General features: G+C 42.6%; 1 long non-coding RNA gene across 1 annotated transcript; it reads left to right on the forward strand.

The window, feature by feature from the left end:
- The first annotated feature begins 6,225 nt into the window (after positions 1 to 6,225).
- On the forward strand, positions 6,226 to 24,248 carry LOC148526962 (uncharacterized). The gene is made up of 5 exons (XR_015878213.1): positions 6,226 to 6,358; positions 9,135 to 9,172; positions 15,113 to 15,153; positions 23,602 to 23,741; positions 24,087 to 24,248. It is a non-coding gene; the product is annotated as an uncharacterized LOC148526962 (long non-coding RNA).
- The last annotated feature ends 424 nt before the right edge of the window (positions 24,249 to 24,672 follow it).

The following is a 24,672-nucleotide window of genomic DNA, read 5'->3' on the forward strand; positions in this document are numbered from 1 at the left end:
TCCGTAGCCTACAGAAAGCATATACCAGGAGTATAAGGAAAGAAGTAGGGTATTTCCTTACAGCCATTTTGGTATGCTTGACTGATATCAGAAATATAATCCAACAATGACTGCCAAAGGGGCTTATTTATAATATTTAGTGTTGTATGCAAATTATGAATGCTTTGCTCCTTTATTGACAACACTTAATGTTTCTTAATATGAGATGCCAATATCAGCATAGTACTATAGGTATGGTTTCAAACCGTACTTGTCAACTCTCCCTGAAGCACCTGGAGAGCCCGAATTTGGGAGATCACCCGACCTCCCAACAGAGTTGGCTTGTTTCCTGGTACCACACCACTTCCTGACAGAAGTGGGCGGCTGGGAGTTGGATGATGCGATTCTCTCTTTGAATTGCACCATTATAGCTTCGCCCCTGCTGTAAAATACTGTGAATCGTGGTTTTGAAAGTGGGGGCGAGGCCGCGATGACAAGAATTGAATAGGGTTGTTCCCTCCGTGAGGGTTTTTTGAAAGTCAGTAAGTATGTATCAAACATCTTGTAATTTATACAGGGTGTTTCACTCGCTATTGGCCCCAAAGTTTTTCTTATAGCTTTTTAAAGTAATTCACATAAGTTAGTGAATGACACAGACATACCTTGGTCTATGAGAAACATGAGGAAGTCATAGCAATCGTTGAAAGTGTTCGCCATTAGCATCCAGGCCAGCTTGAACACGTCACTCCATGTTATGGAAGGTTTTAATCAACATATTGAGAGTCACAGTCTCAATTTCCTGCTGAATGTTTTCTCTCAACACAGACACAATGAATGTGGATGCCTCAGTACACAACACCACTGTCAGAAGCAGTAATACCTACTGACTAGCAGTGTCTCCAGGCATGGGGCTGCAGCACAGTCCAAATTTCAAATAGGGGAACCTCACCAACTGCCATCCTCACTGTCATCCTCACTGGCAGTTGGTGTGGCTCCCCTATTTGAATTTTGGACTGTGCTGCTGACTAGGGAGAACAGCTGGCCTTCACTTTGCGCATGTGTGATCAGCTGGCCTGGATGCTAATGGCGAACACTTTCAACACTTGCTATGACTTCCTCATGTTTCTCATAGACCAAGGTATGTCTGTCACATTTCACTAAATTACGTCAATTACTTTAAAAGGTATGAGGAAAACTTTGGGGCCAATAGCTAGTGAAACACCCTGTATATATAAAATGGAAGTATATGTGATGTAAAATATCCTAAAATGTATTTATTTGATGTTTTGTAATGATGAAATAACCTTAGTCTTCATTAATGGCTATTAAAAGGGCATACAAGTTAAATTCCTTTTTAAAGGAAATTTCAAAATGATTTGGTTGATAAAATAATCTTACAAAGTCTCAAGTGACTACAGCATCTTCTGAATGATAAAATGCTATAATTTTGATACTTCCCTGTTTCTCAAATCTGCCTGTTTGTCACACAGATGCAGATATTGCAGCACAGGACAATTGTGCTGCCTGGCCCTATGCCTAAGCAAGTAGGATCTTGCTTCGAATTGTGATTGTACCATCTGCATGGGAATATACTGTATGTGTGTGTATATATATATATATATATATATATATATATTTTCTAAATCATCACTGGTTTATGGTCGATGTCAAATAGTTTTACCATCGATGACAGAGAGCCAATGGTTCATTGCCATTGATGCACGAGTAGGAGCCGATTTTTTTCCCTGGACGGGATGGAGCTTAACCTGCCCCCTGGTGGCCACTAAGCCAGGTCCCCTTTTTTGATTGGCCAGTGGCCTCCATTCGCCACCTCAGCCGTGGCCATTGAGGGGTGCAAACCATCGATGGTTCACCATAGATGGTTTGTGTGCCATCAATGGTAACCACCGATGGACCCCCCTCCGATGGCCATCCCTAATAAATATATATATATATATATACACACACGTTATAACATTATTTTAGAGAGCGTACATATTTTGAGCCTGAGAGTACCGATTTACAATTAACAATCACTTGCTGGGTCAAAGTCAGCAGATCCATGGTAAAGATTTGATTAGTCTGTAATGATCAGATAATAGAGAGGGAGTCAGTTACCAGCGTTATAGAGTCAGGAAAAGGTTAATGGTCAGTGCAGGCAGAAGGAAGTAGAGCAAAATTATTTATGCTGAAATAAGTACATGGGTAATTAAGCAAATATTTATTCAAGGACAAGTTAGTATGGTGCATAGGTCACAATATAAGAAGTAGCAAGGTTAGATTGTAGCTATATTCGCCTAATCATACACTAATGAAACAGCAAGTTGCTGGGCTGAAATAGTCCAATATTTCCTCTGATTGGTCACTGAATAGAAACATGTGAAGCTTAAAGACAGAGTCGTAATTAGGGTGGTGCGATCTGTGCCATGGGACAGGGCACCGCAGGACAGGGGGCGCTGTTCGGGCCTGTCAATTTTCTGTTTATTATCATTCTCACTTTTAGCTTGCTCTTCTGTTACCCCAGCATCTCCTGGCCTCCCCTATCTCTTCCGTGGCCCTTCCCTATGAGGCCATGGCCCTTTTTCGGGTGCGCATCTTATGTCCCTATTTGAAAAAATGGGAAAGGAGGAGGCTCCAATGCCCTTTCTGGCACAGGGCACCAAAAAGTCTAGTTACGGCTGATTGATGATTTGCAGTAAAGTAGGCACATACTGTATGCAGTGGCTCTGAATATGTGCGGAAATACATTATTATATACCATGCTTTTTGTTTTGGTATTTACATCTATGTTGCTATCAACTCAGCATTAGCTCCAGAGTATTTTGAAATGTTTGGGAATAGTCTTTCAAGAACTGTGGGTAAACAATATTTGTCTCATTCAACAGGCCAGCAGCACATAATCCAGGGACTGCGGCCCAGCAGGTTTAGCTCCTGACAGTTTTTTTCAATAATTGCTTTAACAAAATTAGTATGTCCAGATATTTATCCTAAAATATAATCAGCTACTTATTACAGGTACGGTATGCAGTAGGTATTGAACATAGGTATCTATAATATTTTTCTGTGCATACTATTAGAGAATGTTATTTACTTATACTATAGTGGTTACCTACAATTATAGGTACTACAGTAACTGACTTCAGCATCATTTAGTAAGTGATTTTGTATATCCTCCACCCTCCAACATGACCCCTTCCATCAGGTTCACAAGACTCTGCTCCTGGCCTTCTCATCTAATTTATGATTGCCGTCACCTGTGTTGAACTAGTTAATTGTTACTACACAGGTGACTGCAATAATAAACAGGGAAGTCCATTAGCAGAGCATTTTGTACCTAATGGAACGGGTCATGTTGAAGGGTCTAAGGATACTGCCTTTGAACCTCTATATACCCCTGCCTATACCTTCTAATATCCTGCCTATAAACCTCTAAGGATGACGCTAATTTGCGTACGCAGTCATACAGTAAATAAAGACTCCAGACCTAGAACATGTGGTTCAAAAGCACAAAGTATTATTCAAGTAAAAGTACAGCAGTTACACGCTATGATCCTCATATAATCTTAGCGCAAAGAGATTATAGAGACCCAAGTACAATTATACATATGCAGCGCTCTCTGGTCCAGATGTTGCATCAGCAAGAAACCCCTCGTCAATCAGCATTCAGCACAAAGACTAGGAACCCAGGGTCAGAGCACACATATTTATACCCCCCAGAAATAAACAACACAATAGAGAAGTTTGTTGCTAATACCATTGGTCCTAAAGGAGAGGGCATATGTTACAAGGCATTTAACAGGTTGATTCAAATAGACACAACCCAGCCTCTAACAACTGGGGGTCTCTGGTTTCCTGCCTCATACATCATCCTAACAGTTGTTCATATAATGTACATTTTGTTGCTTGAAGTCTCTGCGGTCCACAAGTTGAGAATGCATGATGCGATCTCCACACCGATGGTACCGGAATACTGTTGAAAGAGTACGCATCAGTACAATACCAATCACGGCTTACTTATCATGTATAAAACCTTAGTTACCAAATAATCTTTATTTCACAGCATCTATGCTAAATGAACAAACTTAAATCTTATACTTTAAAGCTTATTAAACCTTTTATGTGAATATGTAATGTGTAAGTATGCGGGGTGTGATGTAAAGACACTAGTTAACTTGGGGCAGATGCGTGCGCATAAAGCTAATAAACAGCATTTTCATACAGGATCTTATGCATTCGCTAATATGTGACTAGTTAACAGCGCAATTGTGAGTATTAATGTGTGTATGAGAAATGGTGCACTTAAATCTCACTTAAACTAAGTGAACACCTAGCAGTGTGGAATGCTGAGCATTATAGTTCCACATGCCCCCCTCTCTCAGCAGCCCCCACCCTTCCCAGGCTCAAAAGTACAGTCCTTTGTTCTCCCAGGTTCTTGTGTAAATGCAAATTAGCACAGCTACAAGACCCAAACCTCAGATAATACTCTTGGCTTTGAAGGTATTTTATTGTAGGAAGCCTGCTAATGTAAGGTGCTATAAACGACCCTCTTGCTGTATTCGAGCAGGGCCACCTGGAGTGAGAGCAGATGTTATGTCCAGGAAGCTTGTCTACACAGGCTAGTTGTCACGTGGCCATTTACGGGAATTATAATAATGTACACTTTATCCAGAGCACCCAAACTACGTAAAGTCATGAAATGCGCTTTTGATGAATCGCCATAACTTATGGCGATGGTCACAGATGCAATCGCATTATGCTAATAGTAATATTGCCACATGTACTAAAGTGTGAGTTTATCTAAAATGGCGCTTAGGCGGCCATTCGCAAAATGGCGTCTTGCGATCTCATTTCCAAGATGGCGTCTTGCGGCCAGTCGCAAGATGGTGTCGCTGCGATTCAATTTTAAACTGATCTTGTCTCAGCCAATAATCCAGCTTCGACAGGTCTGATAACATATCCTCATTATGCATTTCTGTTTCAAAGACCCTTTTCCTCTGGTGGCAGCATACAATATTTCACTTTGTGCTGACAAGAAAAGCTTTGTGGTGTTGGCATTAGAGATGAATGAAGCAATATGGCAAATTTACAGTATTAAAGAAAATCAATGTTTCCCAGACTATAAATGACAGCTACAACTCCCAGAAGCCCATGCACAAATCACATGGTATTATTGCACCAATCAGTGAGTAGCAAATACTGAGCTGGTCACTTGAGTCAGATATGTGGAGGGAATTGGCGGAACAGCACCGTATGCTGCAGCAAGACCAAGGATTGAAGTCCGTAAGGCAGTATTTAGCAAGGCAGGTAAGTGTGTATTTTAGTCTCTATGCCCTTATTGCAATCATTTCAATTATTGTGGTTTTATGTTTTGTCATGTCCAGGTACTGTAAGGTGGGTCATGGATACACCATGTTGGTGATTTTTAGGGCTGCTTCTCTAGATAGGACTTCATTCTGCATTTATGTAGTGTTTTTGCCTACTGCCATTGCCTCTACATTAGTAGTGATGGCATTACATAGTACTGGATCTATAATCCTAGACATTACCTGTGCTTATGTAACGTTTTTTATAGATATAGTTCTGCTAATGAAAATAGATGATGAGAAAAGATTAAAAAAAAATTCTACATAACTAAGGGCCCTATTTACCACAATTCACATTTAAAATTCTGTCCCTACGAATCCCCTCTGCATACTTCTCACTGTAATTTTCGCTAAAAATACAGTGAAAGTGTTTCCGTTGCTGTTGCCTATCTTCCTCCTGGCTCTCTGGAGCTGGTGCCCGGCTGCCTTCTCTCCTGTCCCTGCTGTATCTGCCCCGGCTTCTCCTGCTGCTGCCCCCCTCCTGCCTCCTCTGTCCCTGCTGCCCCCCAGCCGACACCGCTGCTGCCCCCCACTGGTGTCCGCAGGCACCAACGCCGCTGCCCCACCTCCAACGGCACCCGCTGCCCCCCTGTGTTAAACACTTCCCAGCACCAGTAACCTCGTCTTCTGAACAGCAGATCAGCTGACACCGCAATCAGCTGAGGTGCAGGAAAGTGCCAGCATCCCTAGATTGTAAGCTCCTAGGAGCAGGGTCCTCCTCCCCACTGTCTCACAGCCTTCTTCTCTAGCACTTCTATGACAGCCTTCACCTTCAGAGCTTTGTGTATATTGTGTATAGAGAATTGTGTTGCTAACTATTACTTGTGTTCTGTTTATATTTTGGTTATTGTATTGTAATGTAATGTTCTGTGTACCCTTTACTGTATGTACGGCGCTGCGGACCACTTGTGGCGCCCTACAAATAAAATGTAATAATAATAATAATAATCTCTGCTGATTGCAGCATCAGCTGATCCGCCGATCAGAGGAGGTCACCGCTCAGCTCCCCGGTGCAGGTAAGTGTTGCTATCCTCTTTTTTTACAACGGGGGAGCGGTGTTGGTGGGCACCACATTAGTGGACATTTGGAAATCGTGAGCAATGGTATGCAGGATATTCATTTCGCTTGCACGGGGGTGTCCAATCACTTTTGTCTACATAATGTAGACAAAAGTAGGAGAAGCTTGGTAGGAGAACTCGTGTCATAGGCATGCACAACAGCTCCATTCCGTCCCTTATACTGCATGTTGTGGCTGCAGGTCTAGTAAAATTGTATTATATACTATTGCTATTGTGCATGATTTGAGCTGCTGGTTGGGGATAGGGGTTTACGTGTAACTGGAAACCCCTGCTGCATTTGCCTATGTTTATCTTGTCTGAATATACTGTACGAGTAAGGGTGTCTGCTTCAATAAATTGTGCTGACACAAACAGGAAGTCACTTAAAGGATAGAAGGAGGAAAATGCCAGCTCAGAATGGTTTTACTATTTTTTATCAAATTTGTGGCGAAATCTAAAGTCAAAAACAAAACACCAGACAGGTTTCAAAAAGACCAGAACCAGCACCAATACTCAAGTATAGATTTGAAAATAAAAAACAAAAACAGACCACAGTGTGGCTCACTCATCACTATTTAAAGAACATTATTGGAAGGCTTTGTCAGCGTAGAGCACATATACTGTATACTTTTTATTATGTTGAATATACTATGGGACTGATGTAGAATTGAACATACGCCAGTTTGTAGTGTCATCTTACAATTGTGAGTTGAATGGAAAGATGGTGTACAGGTGGAGGACTCTTTAGTGTGTATATTCTGCAAGCCGTAAAGAAGAACAAAAACAACTGCGCTCAGTAAAAGTGTGCTGTGCTGTACAACCTTCCATTCATCAACACACAATAAAATCATATATTCTGGTCTATGTACTAAGCCTTGGAGAGAGATAAAGTGGACGAAAATAAAGTACCAACCAATCAGCTCCTGACTGTCACTTTACAGGCTGTGTTTGCAAAATGACATTTGGAGGTGATTGGTTGGTACTTTAACTCCATCGACTTTATCTCTCTCCAAAGTTTAATACATAGGCCCCATTGTCTCTGCAGTATTAGTTTTAGGCCAGCTCAAGAGCTTTAGCACCTTTTCACTCGCAAAAAAATTGTAAATGAGTTATTTTAAAGCTCTCAAGATGTACGGTTACTTTGTGAATCATGACCAGCAATAGAGGGTGAAGGGTTAAAAATGACACTATAAGCCACACCAGCAGATAAAAGAACATAGCTCTGGGTTTGCTACTCCGCCCAAAGTATCTCAACCTTTCTAATATGATTAGCAGTGTGGAGAAATGTAAGCCATCTGGAAGGAAGGATAGCAGTATGCTATTTAGCAGGTGCTACCCAGTCAGAGTTGAAAAGAATGAAAATCATAGGAAACGGTAGTGACCCAGTCGCAAGCTACCAAGATGAAAGGAGCCCTTTTGGATTAGACTAGATTTAGGGAATAAAAGGATTACATGGAGACAAAAGGTAGATTTATTGGGTTTATGTGACCAGTGCAGTGTGGGATGATGGGATGTTGGAAATTAGAATAAGAGATGAAAGCTCAATAAAGAAAAATACAAATGAAGGAGGTATTAAACTATCCAGCAAAGCAGCACATCTCGCAAAGATTTCATTAATTGAAAATGCTAAAAAAAGAGGAAGAAAAGCAAACAAGAGGGATGAAAACAATGTCCTACTGAGAGTTTTCAATCTAGTGTGCTCTGCTGAGGACAACCGTTGTTTGACATCTCTTCCTGTAGGAATGTATTTGTACATGAATCCTGCCCAATGATCATTTATCACAGGGTGATACTGCTAAATACAGACTGCCCTTTTGCCACGTATTATTTTTATCATGATTAGAATTAGATATAGTTTAAACAGTTCACGCATGTGCGCTTAAGGGGCACATCCACTAGCAGACAAAAAAACGACTGCACGATTACGACATTGTAATCGTGCAGTTGTTTCACAGTCTGTGCTGTGCCTAAAATGAACGTTCAGTCGGTTCAGTGTAGGCACATCAATCATTACCCTAACCTGCTCAACCTGACGTTATCGTCAGATTGTACTGCATGTTCGGCCGATGATTGATGTCGGAAACGACCAGCGGGATTGCGCATTGCTGGTCGTTTCTGACATTAATGTGCACGATACATGCATGATTCAGGTGCGATTAGAAGATAATGATATCGTTCTTGTTCAGTCGCACATAGAAATCCGCAAATGGATGTGCGCCCTTACACTGCACGACAGTGTAAACTTTAACCAACAGTATTAAACAAATATAAGCAGCGCATGAAGTCTCCAAGAGATAATAGGTATTTCAATGGTACTTCTTAGAATTTTATTTGAAAAAGTTTAATATCTGAATGCAAATACAGATATATACAATAAAGCAGGGGTCTTCAAACTTGGCCCTCCAGATGCTGTGGAACTACACATCCCAGCATGCACTGCACATAGGTTTAGCATGCTGTTATATCAAAAAGGTGGCAATGCATGCTGGGATGTGTAGTTCCACAGCAGCTGGAGGGCCAAGTTTGAAGACCCCTGCAATAAAGCACATACACATGCATAGAACATATATGCTGACTCCTCCAATCACATGGATAATTAATAAAATAAACAATCCCGTATGATATATTTATCACAGTATTACACAGATGTTTCTTTTCTCAGGTAAACACTAGTTATTATATTGACATAATGTATCATGTTAGAAAATAATGATATACTTTCGTTCTCCCACAGAAAAGAGAAGAGGCACTAATGATGTTAAAAAGTTCCAGGTAAGGAGTAACTCCCTGTGTTACTTTATTATGGTGAATCTTGTATAAATTGATGGCAATAGAAGGCCACTCCTCAGTCAAATGATATGCATATATTGTTAATAGATTGGAACCAATACTAGATAAAGCAAACCATTGTTGTTTAAATTCCTAGCCTGGCATCTGGGGTTTAAATTTTCAAATGCCAGATGCTTTTGGGGAGAGGTAGAAATGTATCTTCCTGATTATTATCTTTAAATGATAAGTGGATAACCGCTCAGATTACCAGAGCTAACTACTAGGTCCCATAGTCACAGGGAAAGGGGTGCAGCTATAACACAGCTGTGCATCCAGTATTAGAACGACTGCAGCGCCCGGCAATCACATTCAGTTGCTGAGTCTGGTTAATTAAGAGCGGAATAGATGCAATGCGGAGACAGGTTCTAACGCGTTTTGCCACCCCCACATGACTTTATCAAAGGTTCACCAACAGTAATTGGCAGTGAAAGTGCCAGTGAAAGGAATCGTAGGACAGCTGCTTTTTGGAGCAGCTGTATCGTAACCGGCGAAATGGTGACTTGGTCTGGATTTTAACTATCCCCTGGAAGAAATTCACAACAAGTTAGAAACGTAATTATCGGAGGTCAATACGCCCCTGATAATGAATAAGCCCTTATGTGCTTGAATTTGAGCTTAATATAAGGTATAAACAACTCTCTTAATATAAGGTGCAACCAACTCTTTCCATCAGAATGTGCAAAATTATGTTCTTCAGCTGTTTATACCAATCACCACTATGGTGGGCTAAGTCATGAAATTATACCTAGAAATCCGTGCAATACTGACATATTAGCCACAAGGCAAGGCATAACTAAACAGCATTTGAACTAAAAGACTAGCAGACTTCTATATGACCACATATATTATTAACAAATGCATAAAGAAATTGTAGCTGAAAATATGTATACATACTGTATTTAGATATACTCTTTTTGGGTGCCGCGACCCTGTTGACCCAAAGGTCAGTGAATTTATCACAGATTCTATGTGTTAACACCCGTTAACATGTTAATTTAATGGGTTTTAAACAGGGGCTTGTGTGAAAATGGGTCTGGAATTGAGTAGCCCGAGGCTACCACTCTTTTTCACACCCGTTTTCACCTCTGTTAAACTAACGGGGATAATTGAATTTGGTCCATATTTGTATTTTTTCAAATAAGACAGCTTCATTAGTTTACTCTTGGCAGAAATTAATGAAGGTGTCACCCAAATGCAACCAATCAGAATGTAGCTATCACTTTAAAGAATGGACTAAATTAATGATGGCTGTAATCTGATTTGTTGCTATGGGCAATACCTCCCACTTGTCCTTTTTGGAAGACTTTATAAAAGTTCCCGTTTAATTGTCATTTCTAAAATGCTCTACACTGCACCTCTCAATAAGTAGCAATCTTACTAAGCTCAGCAACATAATGCACCAGGCAGCGTAGACAGAAAGCTATGACATTTTCATAAAATGACCACCCCTGATTTGGCTACAATAGTTCTTAGGTAGACTGTACTTTACTTCAAGTAAAGCAGTGTCCTGCCAGGTTTATAAAGGAATCTATCAGACCATCAATATCCATTAACCATCATGTGTACACTGTAGACTTGTGAATAATACACTGTACAGCTGATAACTGTAGTACTATATACTAAAAATCCTTTTTCAGATCTAATTACCAAAATTAAAATAAAATAAACTTAGCAACAACTTTTAATAAAAATATCCTACTTTATATCTTTTAACCCTTATCCATAAAGCTTTTGTGTTTAAGGTATTTTTTGAGATTCATTCACTCTTTTTTATAGATATATTGTGGAGACATCACAGCCTTTCTTTGTAAGTCATTACCATCCCTCACCTGGTTTTTCAGGTTTAAGATGTATTATTTCATCTCCCCTAATTAACTAGTCATGTCTTTGATCTAGAATACCAATTAGCTATTTTGAAAGCTGTTTGTAATATAAACAATTGACTCCTACAATATTTTATAGAGGAAAACATATGAAATGTATCTATCTTGGTCACACGAGAAATGTTCCAGCAAGTACCTCCTTGGCCTTATAAAGTTTAGTTTTGTACTGAATGTGGTGTTAAAATTTCCATAGATGTGCTAGAAACTGTGGAACCAAATCATGAGTGATCCTTTTAAAAATACCACAGCTCTCCTTCTCCGCTGCCCGTTGCATTATGTTTCTGAGCTTGGCAAGTGTGTTACTTATTTACAAGGTGCAATGTTTAGTACGACATAAAATCAGTTCCCTCGGGCCTTATGAATATCCAAATGGAAAGATTACGGGAAGAGGACATTAGTCCTTGTTATAATTAAAATGGGGCTAGGCACATCAAAACTGCATAACGTTCAAAACAAAATTAATTATCTCCACCATAAAATATGTGTTTAACCACGTAAACACTTGGATTTGCAGCCAAGAATGTGACAAAAGTAGTATAGTAAATATTTAATATAAAACATGCTGGTCACTTTACAACATATTATCTATCATGCCTAAATATAATTAATCTGTCTTGTTCTAACAATAAAGTGTCAGATTAGCATGTAGCATCATACATGGCACAAAAAACTGGCAGCCAATGGAAGCATTAGTTCAAAAGACTGCCATCTAAATACACACTGTATGAGATATCTCTTGTACAGCTGACAAACGATATATAATTCAGAGCATAAGTTAAGGTGTACACATGATCCATCTGTGAATGATGTTGTCACAGATATATTGTGTCAGCCATGCAGCATAGCAAATGCATCTTGCACATCTGCCTGTGTGTACGACCCGTTAAAATGTCAACAGGAACCGCCGACAATGACATCACAAATGGGCAGTTGTGATGTCATTGTCGGTGGTTCCTGTGTGTCGTAATTTCTGGCCAGACATATCGATTGGCCAATTAGTAAGTGTGTATGATTACCAAATCAGTTGACAGGATGGTCAGCCGGCCACTAGGTCTACCAGGTATGTACCCCACATAGAAAAATCTATCAAATTTGGTTCAAATGTTAATATTATTGTTTTTTTTCTCAACATTATTTAGCAAACCACTGGGGAAGATGCATCTGTTTGAAATTGGTCTGTTTTTGGTTTTTTACTAAAATGTATTTCTGTTTTGAATGACATAGCTTTTATTTTGTCTCTTGGCAAATGCCCGTTTTACCCATTTATTAAAAGTACCATGAGTGCAGAATTGATGTTTTTGCAATAGCAAATACTACTACATTATACTAAAAATATTACTCATACAATAGAATTTATTTTACAGCTCTGGGGTATAATGAGATACTGTACAAGAGTTAATTAACTCAAATATTGATTTCAGTGGATGTTTCCAGCTAATTTTTCAGACAAATTTAGGCTTGACCTCATAAGTACTGTATTGATGTCAAGATACAGATGTTTTTTACAGAACGCTATGCCTGGTGGTTCAATGAAAACTAAACCTTTTAGAACTTGCATTACTGTTTACTTTGCCAGCTTTTTGTTTTTCTTGTATATTGAAGAATGGTACTAGCACAATAAATAATCAATTGCTTTGCTCATTGCATATGCCAATGTCTTCATGAAAATCTGACATGTTGGTGACATTCATCTTTTGTGCAATTGATTGGTTAGCAACTTCATTGTATGCCTTGCATTTACTTGCCTTTATCATTGAAAGCATGACCATTTAACAAGATAAATCAGTATAAAGCAAAGCTCTCAGTCAGCAAAATCTGTAATGCTAGAATTAACACAAAAACATGAGTAGATGCTAGGTGTTTACAGTATATAGGTATTAACAGTATGTTTTGTAGTTAATTCTGACTTACACTGGTAAGAGAGTATATTTTAGGGATGCGTTCAGAATCCTGGTGGCGGCATCCCGACCGTAACTCAAAGGAAAGTAGCGGGGTTGGGGGCATGCCTCTGAGTATGGGGAGCATGTCTTTATCACTGATGGACACCTTGGATGTGTCATGTGACCAGGAAGTGTACTGCAATGTTTAGAGGTTGAATCTCAGTCAGCAGCAAGAGAAGACACAGTGATGCAGGTAGGAGAATCAATGGACACTGACACTTAATCTAGTGAGGGGAGAATTACAGTGAGTAGGGGGAGTAAAGAGACAGTGGTTCCACAATGACAGTGGTTTCACATTTTGGAACACTTGGTGAATTGGTGCCCAACAATAGAGGCACAGGTTGTTTCTGAAAAGATTTTTCTGTTCTGGAAAGTTAATTTGGAGCAATTGTAAATATACACAATTGCTGGCACCTTCCGTGTGCAAAACTTACCACTTCCTATGGGTAAGAAACCTGGGAGGTGATTCCCTCACCTCCAATTCTAAACATGCACAATAAGAAAATGGAAACGTGCCCACTAGCACTGGTTGTAAACGTGATCAAAAATTTTTTTTTTTTTTAAAACAATCACATTCATTGGTATCCGATTACATCCATTCTTTCAACAGTTAGATATAAATACACAATGCTCCTCCATGGATATATTTAACAATGCTCTTGGCTCCCCTTAAATCCTTTAGGCTTCCTACATATGCAAAGCAGCTCCAAAGTCTTGCATGCATATCATCTCATGAAAAAGAATGACAAATATATACAGTATATTGTAACACTATTTAATAAATACCTATACCATTTGCTATTTTTGCCTTAAAAAAGACTCCAGGGTAAGTCAAAATGCGTTGGCACAGCACAGGGTGAGACAAATGAGGAATGCAGAAGCATTTATTGGCTGGTTCCAAGAGAGCACCCGGAACTACTTCGGTACATTCAACATTAAGGGGTCTATTTGCTAAGCAGTGTTTGGAGACAGAGTGAAAAGTGATAAGAAAGTGACTGTCACAATTGGTGCCTGGGAGTTACCTGAGCCGCCTCCGGAGACGGTCTCTCACTCGCCTTGCTGCCGTGGGGTTGTAGAACACAGTTAGTCTTGTTCTTCAGATAGCATTAGGGAGCATTTCTCGGCTCTGGTATACTGGCCATTTCCTCAGAGGTAAAAGCTCCCATTCTCATCACTTACTATCACCCCTCGCTATAAGACCAAGTGATGAGAATGGGAGCTTTTACCTCTGAGGAAACGGCCAGTATACTAGAGCCGAGAAACGCTCCCTATTGCTATCTGAAGAACAAGACTAACTGTGTTCTACAACCCCACGGCAGCAAGGCGAGTTAGAGACCGTCTCCGGAGGCTGCCCCCACATGCACGATCCAGGACAAGCACATGCTGACTCCATACCACGGCTGCCTATTCACCTGAATCCAGGCAATCCCCGGTCAGCTTTGCCATTCAGTGGGACATTGTTTATTCAAAGAGCGGCACACTTTCATCCTAGCCGCTCCGCCTACAAGCTACGGCACCACCACGAGCTGCACTGCCCGTCTACCCACTAAGGTGTTTTAGTCCCGGCCTGGATCTACAAACAGATACACAGCCAACTGTCCTCTACCACCAGGTACCGAAGGATCTTTCTTCAACCAGTGAGTAAGCTAGCACAACCCCTCACTGTTTGGTTGTGACAGCTCCATTTTTTTAGCACAGTTTATGAGACACGTGAGACATCTACGATCCAAACTGAGTCGCTATTGTCTCCAATTCTTTGTTACTTCACAAGTTATGAAGACTGACTTTGTTTGATACCTTCTTACTCAGGGACCTATATTATGAACATCATATATATTTATATATATTTTTATACACTTAGTTGTTGATTTTATCAACCTTTGATTTGCATTTATTTGATCATTTTATTTGCTGATTCATACAAGATGTACATCTATTTATACATATTTTTTCAACCTACTGAGGTATTTATGATATTGAGACAATAAATGTGCTTTATATGTGTACTGTAGTTACCAACCAACTAGCACTCCTACAACTGTTCTGTCCTTTTTCTACAGATCCACAGAGCAGCTGGCAGAGATAAGCCTCAAGCCAAAAGGTAAAAACTAGCCAGGGTTGTGACAGTGATAAGGTGCCAGCCAATCAGCTCCCAACTGTCATCTCACAGGCTGTGTTTGAAAAATGACAGTTGGGAGCTGATTGGCTGGCACCTTATCACTTTCTTATCACTTTTCACTCTCTCCTCTAACACTACTTAGTAAATAGACCCCTAAGCCTTTAAGAACTGTCATTCCCCTATCACACTGCCAGCAATACCCCGAGTTATTTCATGTGAATGCTCAGCAACCTGGGTTATTGTGCAGTGTGAAAGGACTCTTGGCCTGATTCAGACCCGCTCGCGAGCGCTGAGCGCTCGCAAGCGGGTCGATGGTGCCCTAGTGCGCATGCGCACGACGGAGGGAGCTGTGTCGTGCGCATGCGCAAGACCCGAATAGCGCCGGCCAAGCCGTCGCTATGGGTCTCGCACCAAAGGGAGCGTGCTGTCGATGGTGAGTGACAGCACGCCCCCTTTGGTGGGCGTGCCGGGGGCGTGGCTGCCCAGACGGAGGCGTTCCCATGGGAACGCCTACCGTCTGGGTCCGGCCCCACTGACATCACTAGTGATGTCAGTGGGAGTGCTTTTGGCTCTGATAGAGCCAAAAGCACTCTTGGGCTTGTGGCAGCGAGACCCTACCGCAGGGTCTCGTCGCAAGCCTGATGGTCGCGATGGTCTTGACCATCGCGACCATCTTTTTGGCCGCTCGCATAAGCTGTGGGTGGTCACCCACAGCTATGCGAGCGGCCAGGAGGCCGCTCCAATAACAGGTAGGAGGGCCCTGATTCAGAGCGAGCGCTCTTGTCAGAGCGTCCGGCTCTGAATCAGGCCCTCGGTTGACCCGGCATTTCAACACAGGTAAAGAACAGGGTTGAACATGGGTTCAATCCTGCTCGCAGTGCAGTGTGAATGGGTAACTCGGGTAGACGCGACCAGGGACCCGTTCACAGTATTAGGAAGAGTGGGCGCTTGGAGATTATCTCATCTCCAAGCGACAGCTTGGCACGTGATGGCGGTGATGTCATCAACTAAAAAATAAGTTGGGTCGTGCTGCCAGTCTGAAAGGGGTCTCAGTTTGGTCGCACCTGTGATGGACCTGTGTACAAAATCCCAGGTTTGACCTGACTTTGCAGTGTGAAAGGGGTGTTTCTCGCCAGTTCCGCATTTTAACACATTTTTCTTTTATAACACATTTTAACCCTTCACTGTTTGTTTATTATACATGTACTTCACTTTTTTATTTTCATTCTTTATATGCAGCAGTAGCTGCTCCTAACTATCTCTTTTACACTGCACTTTTCTTACTATGGCGGTGCCCTGGGGCAGCTTAGCTGGGCTAGTTTGGGTGGTCCTGCGCTCTGGAATTGAACCCCAGTATGTTAGGGACCTACCCTAAAGAGGTTACCTGGATATGGTGGGTAGGCCCATAACCTTGGCCATTATTATGCTAAAAACCTCTATTGATTGCAACATTTTATTGCATTTATATATTATCAGTAATTTGGAGTTGTGCACCTGATATTTGTCTGTTTCAAGATTTAAAAGCTACAATAGGAATGGAGAACTTGAAGTGTCCCATCACCCATCTCCCATCACCCGCAGCGGGGGGGATCTTTAGTGATGTGTGATATAGTTACATTCCTCCATCACCACCGCTTCCCATTATACACCTGCCATTTATTACACATCTGTTCCTTTGCCATCTCTTTTACTACATCCAACAGTTCAATCATTTAGCTCCTATCACCTCTTTCTTATTTCATTAATCTGCTGTCTCTCTACTTTCCATGTTTCAAAACTGCTCCTTGGCTAGAAAACAAGCAAGAAATGGAAATAATACAAAAACTAAAATCAAACTTAAAATACTGTTTTATGATGTTTATACATTGAATTGACATATAGGGCTCTATTTACTACAATTCGCATTGGTAATGCAGATTGTAGTGTGATATTGCCGACTGAAGTCGCATTGCGAATTCAGGCAATATCACAGGGATTTACTACAAATCCCTTGCAGGGACAGAGCTTGGAAGAAAGCTCTGTCCCTGCGAATCCCCTCCACACACTAGTCACGGTATTTTCGCAAAAAAATACAGTGACAAGTACCCCGCGCTGCTACCCTCCCGGCACTAAGCCCCGCCGCCAAGCCCTGCCCCGTGATCGCGAACACCCCACGAACCCCCCTCCCCCACCGTGGCCCCCCCCCCCTCTCCCTTAATTACATGATCCGGGCACCGGTGATGTCCTCCAGTCAGCTGACATCCCATCCTGCACTGGGACCCAGTCAGGTGACGACCAGGCCGCAGTGCAGCATGGGAGACCAGCTGACTGGAGGGAGGACATCACCGGAGCCACGAATTCCGGTCTCTAGAGTCAGGTAAGTTTGGGGGGATTTTTTACTTTTTTTTTTACTTTTTTTTACAGTGTATCAGCATGTGGTCTGTTTAGACCACACAGCTGATTTCTGGGGCCGGCTCCAGGCTCTGCTCTGCCCGTGAGAGCGGAGCAGGAGTCTGGTAACCGGGGAAGACCCTGGATAACGCCATCTCCAGGTGGCGTTATTATCACAGGGCTTTCCCCGATATTTTTTCACAATTTATTTTTAGTAACTTTGGCCAGATCGCATTTCCCATTACAATTATGGGAAATGCGATCTGATTACTAAAAATAAGTGATACTTAAGGGTTGGAGTCGAATTTTAAGAATTCTACTCCAATTGGCCTTTAGTAACTATAGGTGATACTAAAATAATGTGAAAAGGGTGTGAAAACACCCTTTTTCACTTTATTTTAGTAAAAATAATGTTAATAAATAAAGCCCTAATAGTGAGACCAAGACTTGTTATTTCAGCAGATACATTATATGGGGTGCGAGCAAAAATGAGTGAGCTTTTCCTGCCGGATAACCAGCATTACGTAAGTATGCGACTTTCTGATGGAAACTTGCTGCTAACTGAATCTCCCCCATAGTCTCTGTACCCAGTATACAATATACAGTAGTTGGCCATGCTGTACATAAAGTAGAGGCCCCATCATGTTCTTTACACAGTGAACCTTCATGATTGATAAATATTCAGTTTAGTCCCATGTAAAGTGACCAGTATACAATATATCCCTGTTATACTTGGCCAGTATACAGAATAGTCCACTGTGCTAAATTTGCCCTCAGGGGGGTCATTTAGAGTTGGATTTAAGGCCTTTTTTTAACTGAGTAAATGTGACTTATTATAGCCCTCATGCACATGAAATATGTACATCCCTGTGTCCTTAAAGTGCTTTATCTGTATCCCTGACTTGCGCATCCTTGAGTCTGAAGAGGCAGAATGGGGGAGGGAAGGTGCATGTAAGTGTAGGAAAGAGGGGTAATGTCCGGCCATGGAATGTAAACCCAAAATAAAGTATGTGTAGGGTTTATTGTGGGCTTCCATTCCAATGCCAGAGATTAACCCTCTTTCCTACACTTCCCTCCCCCATTCAGCCTCTCCAGACTCAAGGATGCGCTAGTCTGGGATAACAAAAACTCTTTTGGGAAGTTCCACTTTTTCCTTGGTGCAGGACTTAATCACCCATTGTGGTTATCACTGAAGTGCTGTCGGTCAGAATCTCTGCATGTACATACAGTCAGGTGCATAAATATTGGGACATTGACAGAATTTCCATATTTTGGCCTCTATTCACCACCACAATGGCTTTGAAATGAAACAAACAAGATGTGATTTAACTGCAGACTTTCAGATTTAATTTGAGGGTAATTACATCCAAATCAGGTGAACGGTGTAGGAATTACAGCGGTTTCTATATGTGCCTCCCACTTTTTAAGGGGCCAAAAGTAAAAGCTGGCATCGGGATTTTGACCGCCAGGATCCTGAGCGTCACCGGTTCCATTGACATCATATATATCTATATCCAACACATTGCCACACCTCTAAGATACTATACAGTGAGAAGATTATCTAAACTTAATTATATGTACAGGATAGCTCTGGGAGGCATTAAAGAGATTCTGAGTGAAAGAAAGCAGAACAATGGAAGTTTAGTAAATGTTGAGCTCGGAAAGCAGAGGTCATAGAATTTGCATAAAGTTCTATGGGCCTGATTCCGAGATTTATGCAATGCTGAAAATTTACAGAGATTGAGCGAATGTTACCCATTGCGCATGCGCTAAAGCCACACTGCCCATGAGCAGTGATTGCATTGCGATTACGCTTTCCCAGAGGATTCACTCTCAAGGCATGTGACAGGTAGTCAGCGTTTGTGGGAGGGTTTTGATTACAGAAACACAGGTGTGTCTGACCCTTTAAATGGTTTTCCATAGGTGTGCAAGGTGTGGCTGCCTGATGTGCGTTGATGTTATGATATTTATGCTGTTGTACTTCATCGGATTGATATGAGAAGGCAACAGTGGGTTTCCCTATGCTTGTGTAAGCTGTGGAAGACATTAGCATATTTTAGCAATTGTGATCTGTGAGAGATCAGTTTGCATTAACGTAGACAGGGTCGGACTGGCCCACCGGGGGGGCCAGGGAAATCACCTGTGGGCCCCACTGTATGGAAGACCCGCCCACTACCTTAGGGGGGAGAAGCCGCCGAGTCACTGTCAGGGGGCTCCGTAATGTATCCTCCACTAAATCGCCCTTTGCATTGCTCCTTTGATTAAGGAGCCTCTTAACCCAGCAGTCTGGAGGGGTCATTCAGACCCGGTTGCAAGCGCTGAGCACTCACAACTGGGTCGATGTTTCCCCACTGGGCATGCGCACGTTGTAGCCGCCTCCGACGTGCGCATGCGCGAGACCCGGCTAGCGACGGGTGCTCCATCGCTAGGGGTCTCGCACCAAAGGGGGCTAGCTGTCGATGGTGAGTGACAGCTCGCCCCATTTGGGAGGTGGGCAGGGGGCGTGGCTGGCCAAACGGAGGCGTTCCCAACGGAACGCTTGCCATTTGGAGGCGGCCCCACTGACATCAGCAATGATGTCAGTGGGGAACTTCCTGCTCGATCAGAGCAGGAGGCTCCCTGGGGCTTGCAAGTGCCGAGACCCAACCTTAGGGTCTCGTCACAAGCCCCGATGGTCAAGACCATCGCGACCATCACCCTGGTCGGTCGCAAGAGCTGTGGGTGGTAACCTACAGCTTAGCGATTGACCAAGAGGCAGTTCTACAAGATGCAAGTGGCTGCCCTCATTCAGAGCGACCACTTGCATCTAACGACCACCTCTGAATGAGATCCTGTGTCTTGACTGATGACACCTGCTAAGCCTGATACCTCCGTCCTCCCCGCACTCCAAGGCTCAGCTACTCCTCCCCGTCTTCACCCTCCCACACCCAGCTCCCCCTCCCTGGCCAGCAATGACTAGGGATGGACATCGATGGTCGATGTTTGCCGACCATCAATGTTTTTCTTGAGATGTTAGTGTTTTCACCATTCGATGGCAGCATTCCGATGTTTGCTGATATCAAATGGTAATCATTCAATGGTGTTCCGATGGTGGCTTCTTTTCTTGAAATACTATTTGCTATGCCTCCCCTGGCTGCTGTGTGCTGTGTCTCGGCATGTGATGATCTCCATGGCTCATGCTGCTGGGATCATTGGAGGCTGTCTCTCACTGACTCAGGCATGACCATCAGTCCCTCCCCTCTATGCTAGCACAGATTGGCTCTCTGAGACAGTGAGAACCAATTAGTGTTCAGCCCTGGTCCTGCAGCAGCACACACAAAACACACACACACATCCAGACTCCCAGTGTCAGCTGTGACAAAGCAGCAGCATGGGAAGTGACAATGTTTCTCTCTCTTCCTAGTCCTCGGTTCTGCCTGGCTGGCCTTAGCTTTTTTTTTTCTCCGGATCAGGGCCCCACCCCTAAGCCCTGCCCCCAATCCCACCCCTTAACTATTCATATCAATAATTTTTGCCATCAAATTCTTTTGATGCAATGATTGGTTACTATCGCAACGAAGCACTCCCATCCTATGATGTAGGCTTTCCATGTCCGTCCCTAGCGGTGACTACCAAGTCTAATACCTCCATCCTCCCCACACTCACAGGCTCAGCTCCTCCTCCTCCTCATCCTCTGTCACCTTTCCAGGCTTAGCTCCCACTTTCCCATCCGGCAGTGACTACCAAGCCCGATACCTCCGTCTTCCCCGGGACTCCCAGGCTCAGCTCCTCTCCTCCGTCCTCACCCTCCCAGGCTCAGCTCCCTTTCCCTGGTCTGTGGTGACTACCAAGCCTGATCCCTCAGTCCTCCCTGCACTCTAAGGGCGGAATTCAATTATTTTCATCCCCTATCGCGCCCGACGGAGCTGTTCTATTCTTGCTCCTGTCGGGCGCGATCAGCTGGCAAGCGCTACATTTCAGCTCGCAGCCCCTGGGGGATGAGAGCTGAAATGTGCGAAAAGTGACATGTTTGGGCGCCCAAACATCACTTTTCGCGATTGCGCCCAGCACTTTGGTTGGGTTTAGCTGCTTTACGCGGCTAAACCTGACCTCTATGGGCGCGATCAGCGTGAAAAGCTGGCACAATTACATAGCGGCCCGCGATCTCCTGTCACTTTAGACTGGAGATGCGGGCCGCAAAATCAATTGAATTCCGCCCTCAGACTCAGATCCTCCTCCCCCATCCTCCGACTCTCTATCCCTGGCCGGTGGTGACTACCAAGCTCGGGCAGAGAGAGGCCACCTGTCACCTAATATCATCGTGTACGGGCTGGAGCCAGGTACACTAAGACCGACAGAGGAGTCGCAGTGCATGCAGCCAGGGAAGCAACTTAGTGAATTTGGGAAGCGGCATCAACTCTGCCCGACTTCCCCTTTTGTGACCAGCTTCATATGGCCTGAGAAACCCCCTCCCCTCCAGGCACCACATACCCCTCCGTGTCCAGGTGCCTGGGCTGCCCCAGGTGTATACATGCCACATATAATGCACATTTTACATACTATATGCATTACATAATACATACATTATAATGCCTCTCCCTGTAATAATGCACACAGTACATACTACATACATCCATACATTACAGTGCCTGCTATAATGCACATTTTACATAGTACATGCTACACACACCCATACACTACACTCCCTCTCCCTGCAATAATACACATATTGGATGCTACATGCCAACCACACCTGTCCCTACAGCTGATATTAGTTTGTTCCTTTAATAAATTTGGGAACTTACAATGTGTCAAGAATTCACCAGATGTATTAATGCAAGATTCAATGTATTATTATTTTGCTTTCTTTTTTAAAAGTGTACGATCGCCTTCTAAAAGGCAGCCATTTGTGAGCCAACTCAGTATTCATTACAATGCAACATTTAGGTTGCTAGGAAATAGCACCTGCTGCCATGGGATGGAAGGTGGGTGGGTATTAGCTGTCTTTTGGAACAAATTAATATTTGTTAGACTCTATACAACTAACTAGTGACCTGGAATGGCTCTATAATTTCTGCCATCTGTATGGGCGATGGGTACATTTTAAGACAGAGAATTAGAGAGTGGGGAGCATAAGTGGTAGCATACAGGAGGGTATTATGTGCCACAACTTGTGGAAAATCATTGAGTACCATTTGCTCTAAACGTTGCTTCTCTTTATGTTTATTTGGATATGGAAGTGAATATTGCCTTTTCTTTACAAACAAAAAAGTTTGTCCATGTGCAAATAGGAACCAGATTATCACTATTTTAATAAAAGTCAGCACCGATTATTGATAATAATAATGTGGGATGACCACTCCCTTCCAATTGATGGCAACAACTACCTAATAGCTGGTCATGCCCCTTCAGTGATCCCCTGCCATTGCATTCCCCTGTGGGCCCTTCATGGCCCAGTCAGCGTAGATATCAGAATTATGGTAGGCCCTATATTAGGATTATTTGAATATGTTAATTTCTTATTTATATGAGTAAACAAATACACGGTAGGAGTCCCTTTAAAATCTTGACCATAGTTGCCCACAAAGTAATTGTCATTGGGACGCTTACCACAACCCAATGTTATAACATCACTCCTGAGGAGTCAGTAATCCATGTGGGCTTCATACTAATATTTTATGTAATTCTAAATGCATTCAATGATTTGTGCCACGGAATTAACGTAACATTTTACATCCATTTTCATAACTTCTTCACAAATGTCCTTATTTTTAGCAACATCATTAAATTGTATACCTATACCCATGCTCTGTGCTGTATATGGCATAACTTTCATCTTTCCAGCCTCCTAACTACTGTTCTATTTTCCATTACCCAGTCTGGTCTCACTGACCTTGCTAGGCCGCACAGCCTCTTCACCTTCTTAGGGCCACCATTCATAAAATTAAAACTACTCTGCTCCCGTATGTCACTCCTTAACATGTCTGCAGTGGTCTATCCACCTTGTCCCCCTCCACCACGTGCCCCTCACCATGTATGAAGCCTTCCCATCCCCTCACATATACTTTCACCTTTACTCAGCCGCCATCTCTGACAGTGTAACGTCACCAGATGAGGATTGACCATCTTGTAGCATCAGTAACACCCTGGGGTATTCTTCAAGACTGCAAGCTCAGGATAGTGACACAAACACGCAGCCCAGAGGACAAAATGTACATTCGGTAAGTGGAGAGGATGCACTTGTCACCTAAGATTAGTTATGATATTAATAATTTCACCATTAAAACTTAGAGGGAGATTTATCCCCTAAACTTATTAAGTATTTTGGTTAAATTACATTCTGGAATAACTAATCTGCATTTAATTGTTAAACACTATAAACTAAAATAAAGATAGTGTCAAAAGTTAGGATAGGTGACGCTTTCACATACAGGTACACAGGTAAGGATATCGAACTAGAGATCAGTCAGTATGTTGTTCATATGAGTCTTGTTCCCCAGAAAAATACGCTGGAATTGTATCTATACTAATTTGTCCTTCCTCTTATGAGACTGTTCTTATTGCAGGCACTGAGTTACTGAGGACCTGCTCAGAGGAGTCTGACATTGGAACAAAGATGGGACATGCAGATGTGGGCACAGGAACGCAATGACATGAGGATTGGAGTGAACACACCAGACAATGAATGACTATGTAGTTCTAATGGTCACAACAAAAGTGCCACTTCCTTATTCCCAAAACCACCTTTTTTGCTAAATAAAACTTTGATGATTTTCACCTAAAACACCACTTGATTTAGCATCATTTATGTCTTATATTAGTGCGAGAAGGTGGAATGTACTAACACTAAAATGCAGTCACAACTCTGAAAACAGCACTTTGACTGCATTCCCCATATGTGTCAAGCTTGAAGACACCTCCTGACAGGATCGCAGATCTGAGTGCTGCATCCTAAGATGCAGTATTGGATCTTCTGCTAGACTATCGTCAATCTAAGTAACCCTAAAGTTACTCAGATTCCCCCGTCACAGACTTCCTGGCCTCGGCAGTCCCAGAAAACGGTGGCGATACTCCCCCATTTTCCACAATGGAGGCCGGATCCACCCAGTTCCCGCGCCCAAACAGCTGCTGCCTGTCAATCATGCTGCAGCT

This window comes from Taudactylus pleione, unplaced genomic scaffold, assembly GCF_031769625.1.
Source record: "Taudactylus pleione unplaced genomic scaffold, aTauple2 ptg000093l, whole genome shotgun sequence".
NCBI classification, from domain to species: domain Eukaryota; kingdom Metazoa; phylum Chordata; class Amphibia; order Anura; family Myobatrachidae; genus Taudactylus; species Taudactylus pleione.